Source organism: Esox lucius, chromosome 16 (assembly GCF_011004845.1).
Source record: "Esox lucius isolate fEsoLuc1 chromosome 16, fEsoLuc1.pri, whole genome shotgun sequence".
In the NCBI taxonomy this organism is placed as follows: Eukaryota; Metazoa; Chordata; class Actinopteri; order Esociformes; family Esocidae; genus Esox; species Esox lucius.
This window is the reverse complement of record NC_047584.1, coordinates 23,884,709-23,892,085: the sequence shown is the minus strand read 5'-3', so window position 1 is coordinate 23,892,085 and position 7,377 is coordinate 23,884,709.

The following is a 7,377-nucleotide window of genomic DNA, read 5'->3' as shown; positions in this document are numbered from 1 at the left end:
TGGTCATCAGAACATATAAACATATTGGTCTGGCCCAAAAATGTGTTTATATACATATTTTTGTATGTATATACATACAAAATCCCAGTTCAAACAAATTGCTGATATAGAACAGCACCTTAGGGTCTTCAGTAACATTAAAACTATGAAAAATGGTTTGTCTTTGCTTGAGGCAAAGTCCTAGATTCTGGCAGAATCACTGAATGGAGAAAATGGAGAGCCTCTTCTTTGGCTATTCCAATGTACGGTTTACAGGATTTTGTGAAAGAATGTGCACATCATGTTGGTTCGGTTTCTTTTGGTGTTAACATCAAACCGTGTGCCTTTTCTTGTGTGATTCACTCACTCAGGACAAATTGGGCAGCATTGAAAACTTTCACTGGATCGCACCAAATCTCGAATGCCTGCCACTTACATGCATATATTCAACTCTCTTGTTGACGATGCCCTTGCACAACTACACAGCTAACAACACATTTGTTTGAAGGGTAACCCCTTTGCCATCAGCTAGGACCTTTCAGGGGCTAGGCATTTAGGCACCATATCTCTGAGGGTGCAAAGTCCCAGCAATAGAAAAGTTGCCACGGTTCCCTGTTTAAGAGGCAAATTGCATCTGTGTACTACAGTTTCTTAGGCCAACACGAAGTCAGAAGAACTCATTTAGGATTAGGTTCAGATCCAACATGTAAAATATGCCTTGAAAATCATGTAATTTGTCTTGTTCCTTTGGCAGAATATTTCAATTATTTCAAGCAAATATCTCTTCAAACCAACAAATGCAATCCCCTTTCAAATGCAATCTCCATTCAGTAAACCAATCATTCAATTTCTGCCTTCAGGGCAGATGTGCCTCAATGACATGTCTAACAGGGAGAGACAGGGAACGGACACTGGGCCCTGGTGGTGGTTTTATTAACTAAACCAGAAGGGTGAGGGACAAAACAAACTCAAAAGACAAACCCCTTTTGTGAGTCGGCGGCTTTGTCTCTGTGGCTGCCTCCCGGTGGTGGTTTAACAATATAAGATCTCATGACTTGAGTAAAAAAAAAATTTTGTCTGTGCATTAAAATCCTCCTCACCACACTCCCTCAATGTTCTTTTGCTCTCTGCCGTCTTCCCATTATATATCCTACATGCAAACAGCACACGCTGAAACGACTCCTGTCAATAATCACACTTTCACGTCAGATTTTTCCCCACAACTCTCAAAGTAGAAGTCAGCCCTGTATGTCTCAGTCGAAGCCTAGAAATGATGAACTCCTGCATTGGCACCATCCTGAGGTCCCCGCCCTCCACTAATGTACTTTCAAGGCTAAATAAATGCCTCCCCCTTTCCCTCCTCACCCACATTTCCTGCCATCTCTTTACACCCAATTTTATTACCATTTTAGCCTCCGCTTTAATCAGTGGAACTTCAGGTTTAATCCTCTGAATGTCCTGAAGTCCCTTTAGTTACAGTATCCACTTCCTCATTTCCTCTCACGCCAACATGAGCTGGGACCCAAGGGAACCTCACTAACATCCCGTCCTCTCTGCCCAACCTGAACAAAGCGAGAAGCAACAAAAACGCTAGATCCTGTCTCCTGTCAGAATGAAAGGACTGCAAGCACTGCTGGACCGCACATGAATCAGGACAAATGACCACTCTTTCTGGCCTCACCTCCATGATTCCGACAACCTTTTCCCCACCACACTCCAAAGTCCAGAACCCCAAATGCTGTAGCCACTCTCCCAGACTAAGGATCTTCAGACCCATCAGTGAATATGTGCCCATCCCATCATACTTAGTCCTGATATTAATTCTAACCAACATTGCTGGATCTGGTCCCACCTCTCCATGAACTCTGTCCAGTAATTCCAGCGACCATGGTGGAACTCTGGGACTGCTTTTGTCGGGCCTGAGTCTTCCTGCCCCTTCAAGTTAACCGAATATATAATTTGCCGGTTGCTTCCGCTGAAGCTGCAATGGCACCTCATCCACTTCGACCTGCACCACCTGAACAGGAGAAGTTCTAAATGCGCACAGCACTGGCCCTGAGTTGCTCCCTGGGAGCCCTGAAATGCTTCCCCAGATGAGGTCCCAGTAGAAGGCAGGTGTGTAGGGGCGGGGCTCGCCCTGCTGGCTGCCCCTGAACATTTCCGGAATCTACCAGCATTCTTTGTTGGGGGCGTTGGTGTGACGCTGATCCATGAGGTGAAACTCCACAATGCAACTCAGACCATTCTTGGGCCCTGTAAAACAAACATCTACTACCGGGATTACCCACGTATGCTTTCATGTTTCAGAACAAATGTGTGAGCGCAGGTTAACTATTGTAAATAAACACACTACATTTCTATGGTGGATTTGAATGCACCCATCTTAAAAAAAAATATATATATACAATAAAATATGTCTTTATAGTACATTTCAATTCTAAACAAAGATGTGAAAAGGCAGTGCTTACTGTGAGTGGAATCTTGGTACTGGCAGTTGAACTGCTCTCCACCATAGACTCCAGTTAATGATCTTTTGTGTAATTCCTCACAGTCAGCCAGTTAATCATAGGAACTGGGTTGACTGTGAATGAGTGGCTATCAGCATTCTCATTTCAAACTCCTAGCTTAAGGGAGAGGTGCTAATGAGAAAAAAAGTAAGCTAATTCCAGTGTTTCCATTCTGGGTGAAATGGTCTGTGTTAGAGTGATGATGGATGCACCGTACTCGGCTTCAGCCAGCCTAACGCTGAAAGACAAGCAGGGGGAAGTGTTTCACTGCTTCGGATAAATCGTAAGATGGGGAAGGGGCATCAGAGATCTCAACCTCAATGTTTTTCATTTATTGTTTTTATTTTTGCCTGAATGAATTTATTGACTATTTAGGGTACTTTCTGTGTTTATTAATATCCAACCTTACTCAAACAAGTGAAAGATGTTGGAGACAATTCAGTGCCAGACCTTATTTTTTGGGAAGCTTTGTGGCATTGGCACTGGATGGGCCTAGGGTTGCTTCTACTTTTTAGACTCTCCTTCAGTAGGTGTCTTTTCCTGGCCACCCCACTCCTTGACCAGTCCTCAAAGGAATACATGAACAAACATTAATAATATTGCCTAATTGACAATGTGTAACATTATGACGTTATCGAATGAGCTTTCTCAGACAGATACCCTCATTCTTAACGTGCCCTTTCAAGACACTAGAAACCAATCAGGGCCATGCTGCCCAGCAGACAAGTGATGGGTGCAGAAAGCCACCAGAACACACACCTTGCAGCTTCAGTCTTCTCAGCTCTCCCATGGACCTCTCTAACAGGCTGTCAAGCACAGTGACCTGCAATCAAAGGTAGTGTTAGGCTAGTTGCTAGTTGCTGACTGTGTGGGCTCTAGCAATAAATAATGCCTCAACATAAAACAAGGCTTCCCATCCAGGGTTACGCATCAAACCAATCAGAATGCAAAAGTCAGACTAGTGTAGAGGAAATCGTTTTACTTTAAACTGTGAAACTACAGTGTTTCCTGTCTTTATTTTTGTCTTATCCCATTCAATTCCTCCTCACCCATCAGATCTGACTGTGATGTGATATTATGTCCAGTAGGGGGCAGTAGTTAACCACTCCAGGACCAGTCATGAACCTTGGCATTCCCTTAGCATTTACATGCTGTACTTCTGCCCTGTATGAATATGCCCTTTTGCAGGTGGTAAATGAAACCCCTGTTCTCAGTAGAATAAACACCCACTCCTCTCCCTTCTCTCCTCCCCTCTCTCCTCCCCCTCTCAATCCTTCTCCAACCTCCTCATTCTATTGTCAGTGGGACACTATCAGTGTCATTGAAACAATGATACATAAACTATGTACAGGTGGTCTGAGCGGACAGAAAGCATTAACGCTAACCATCCTCCTATTAGCTGCTGATACTGAGGACAAACTCCTATGTGACAGAAGGTTCACACGGGTGTAGTTGTGACAAAACCACAAACTGGGGAGGTGGGATGTGATTATCACTAACTAGCAGGACTGTTACCAGACTGTGAAGTTTGATTCCCTTTTTAATATAGCATGGCCGTTAAGAATCCCCAGAGTGACTCGGCTTAATGCTCTCAGCTCACCGTCTCAGTTGTGTGTGTATACGTGTGTGTTGTTGTGTGGGCCTGTCTGTTAGTGTGTGTGTGTGTGTCTGTGTGTTTGTGACCCCAGCAGCTTTCCTGTCTATTTTCTGATGCACAACAGCCTGAGGACATTATGAAAACAATCAAATCACTGAATTACCTCATCTTAACACAAACTGCCCTACCGCTCAGGCAATTATCTCCATCCTCCTTGTACAGCACATTACAATACAGGCGCATGCGCGCACATATGCACACACACACACACACACACAGACAATGGTTTTCTGCTGTGAAAATTATTGCTTTTCTGTTAGTGGGTCCTTTGAGATTTTTTACATATGCTAATATAACTATAAAGGGTAGCATAGACTCAGAGAGACTCCGCTAAGAATTACACTGATTAGACCAGGGCCAAGAGGAGGATAACCCACTCTTTAGACCAGGGCCAAGAGGAAGGAAGAACCGACTCCATATACCAGGGCCATGAGGAAGGAAGACCCCACTGTTTAGACCAGGATCAAGAGGAAGGATGCACCTACTCTTTATACCAGGGCCAAGAGGAAGGAAGAACCCACTCTATTGACCAGGGCCTAGAGGAAGAAAGAACCCACTGATTAGACCAGGGCCATGGAGAACCCTGTGTTTAGACCAGGGCCAAGAGGAGGTATATCGCCCAGAACCTTCTAACCCCCGCCCCCCCCCCCACATCCTTGCCATACTAAGAAACTCACAGGGTTTCTAAACTCATACTTTTCTGAATAGACGTAAGAGCACAGCAGTCACCCCTTTTCAACTAGGGATTAGAAGATGGTTCTAGAAGGGCCTGATTTTGGAAAACACTCATGTGCAGAAAAAAACCACAGGCAAGGATTTATCCTCATCATACAGATGGAGTTAAAACAGCTGTAATCGCTTAATGGTGTTTAAGCAATTAGAACAGCTTTGTCAGGTGATATTTATGAGATTCATTTAATCCAGTTTAATTGGCACATGAATATTTAAGTGTTTACCTCCAGCCCGGTCTACTATAGCAGCCTTCAGGGAAAGAGGAAAAATCAGTAGGCTAGATTCAACCTGATCAATGTATTAAACTAGCTTTCTGCAAAAAATTTGAAAATGTCTCAATTATTAAGTGACCGCAGTTTCTAATCAGACTTTTAAATTACTTATTTAATATCGCATTATTATTATCCTCATGATATTTATGTGGGTTTTCAGACTGCACTTTAATGTATTCGTGTAGAGAGGTCCCTGCACATTGTGTTACATGTTACATGTGTGCCTAATCACCACATTGTATTCTCTTTGTATATTTTGGATTCATTATGTAGTCGTCATAAATCAAACTTACATGTCTGGAACCTTTTTTTATTCTTTTTAATAAACTGAACTTTATGACTTCTGAAGATTTCCCTGCCACCTCCGCTATAGGAAAAACATACACACATGCATGCATCTCCCGCTCTGGGTCTTTTCCTTTTTCTCTCAGTCTGTCGTCTCCTCTCTAGCTCCCTCTCCCTGGCATGGTCTGTCTTTCTATCTACCCCTGTGTTTCATTACCCTTCTCTCTCTCTCTATCTCTCTGTCCCTCCGTTTCAGAGTAGTGTTTCCAGCAGGTCTGTTCAGTCTACCTCCCTCTCCTGTTCTCAGTAATTGGCCATGATTGAATTTCATTGTTTTCACAAAGTTGTCATTGAGAATTAATGAGGAGTGATTTTCTGTTCGCCGGCAGAAAGAGAGCAAGAAGCTTCAGGAGAATGAGCCATTGTTTGAGGAGTCTCTCGCTAGCTTTCACCTTTCTCCCACACACCGTGCCCTTCTAATGGTTAAGGTTAGGGTATGGGTAGTTCATGATGATGCAAAATCATAGATGTGAAATTTCAAATATAATGTGCCCAGAAATGACCAAGACAGGATGGTAGACTTGTAGCTCCCAGAAAGACTGTTCTGTGCTGTGTACTGTAGTGTTCATACCAACTCTGACCTCTGATTATGCATTCAGCCATTGCCAATCTTTCGTCCCTTGATTGGTCAAGGCTGGATATTTCATGGATCCACCCATCTTTGAAAAACGAATTTCTGTTTGCTTCAAAGTCCCTTTATAGGCAGCCAGGCCTCTAACAGAACCGACCCCTGTCTGTCTTTATTGTTGGAGTGCCTGCTTAGCCTCTATAGGAAGATATTACATTAACTGTCACATAAATGCATTACTATACACTCTCTCTGTGTTTAAAGTCCAGTCCCCATCACTGACCTCTACTCCTACTACAGGGCAAACACACACACACACTCATGTGTGTGTGGAACTATGTGACACTGTTAATGAGTAGGCCTGTGTGTTTGGCAGCTGCCAGAATGTGTCAGAGAAGACTGAGTGTTGTGGTAACCAGGTCTTCTGAAGTCTGCACATTAGCCTCCTACACTCAGGATTACCATGATTAACACTGTGACTGACAAGCGCAGGACTATGTGTGTATGTAGGGGTCTGGTCGCTTCCTATTGGCCTAATGACTCGAATCGCTTTCCTCCTCTACTGCAAGGTTCTTGACATGTTTCAGTCTGAGACCACAAGGCCATAATAAAAAGTATTTTGTTGTGACGTGTGAAACAAAATCAGCAGCGATTGGATTTTGTCTAGCCAATTGGAGTACGAAAGCCAATGACAGATTTTTCGAACACAAACACAAGTTCTGCCTCTGGCCAAATCTTCCCAATTTCTTTTACCAATCAGAGTGGTTAGAATGTGTTTGCGTTCTAGAAATGGTTGAAGAAGCAGTCAGAATCCAGACCCACTGCAGAGAAGAATCATTTGTGGGTGTGGCATTTGGCTTAAGCAATGCATTTTGTTAGCCAGGCAATCTCTCCGTCTCTTGCTGACTGTCTTAGAGCTGTAATTCCTAGCTGGTTGAGTCATGTGGAGCATGCTGGGTAGTTTAGGGGCAAACCGCCTTTTTTGGGAATGTCATGTGAGCGCTCCAATGCCGTTTCCCCTGGAAATCAAGTTGGAGTTGTCTGGGAGTTGTGGAATGTCAGTCGGCGGAGGGCCAGGGACTGGTTGGGAATAACTGGGCTTAATTATTTGGGTTCTCATGGACACACAGATCAGTGCAGGTACTGCAGGGCCAAAGCACAGAATATAGACGGTTTAATCCCAGAATACTGCAGGGCCAGCACCCATGAACCCCCAAGATCTGAGGACTCTGAATGGTGAAGTTTGGAAAATGTGTACAGTACACTGTTCCTCGGCCTGAAGGTATCTTTCCGGGAGCTCAAACTCTCCTCACAGGG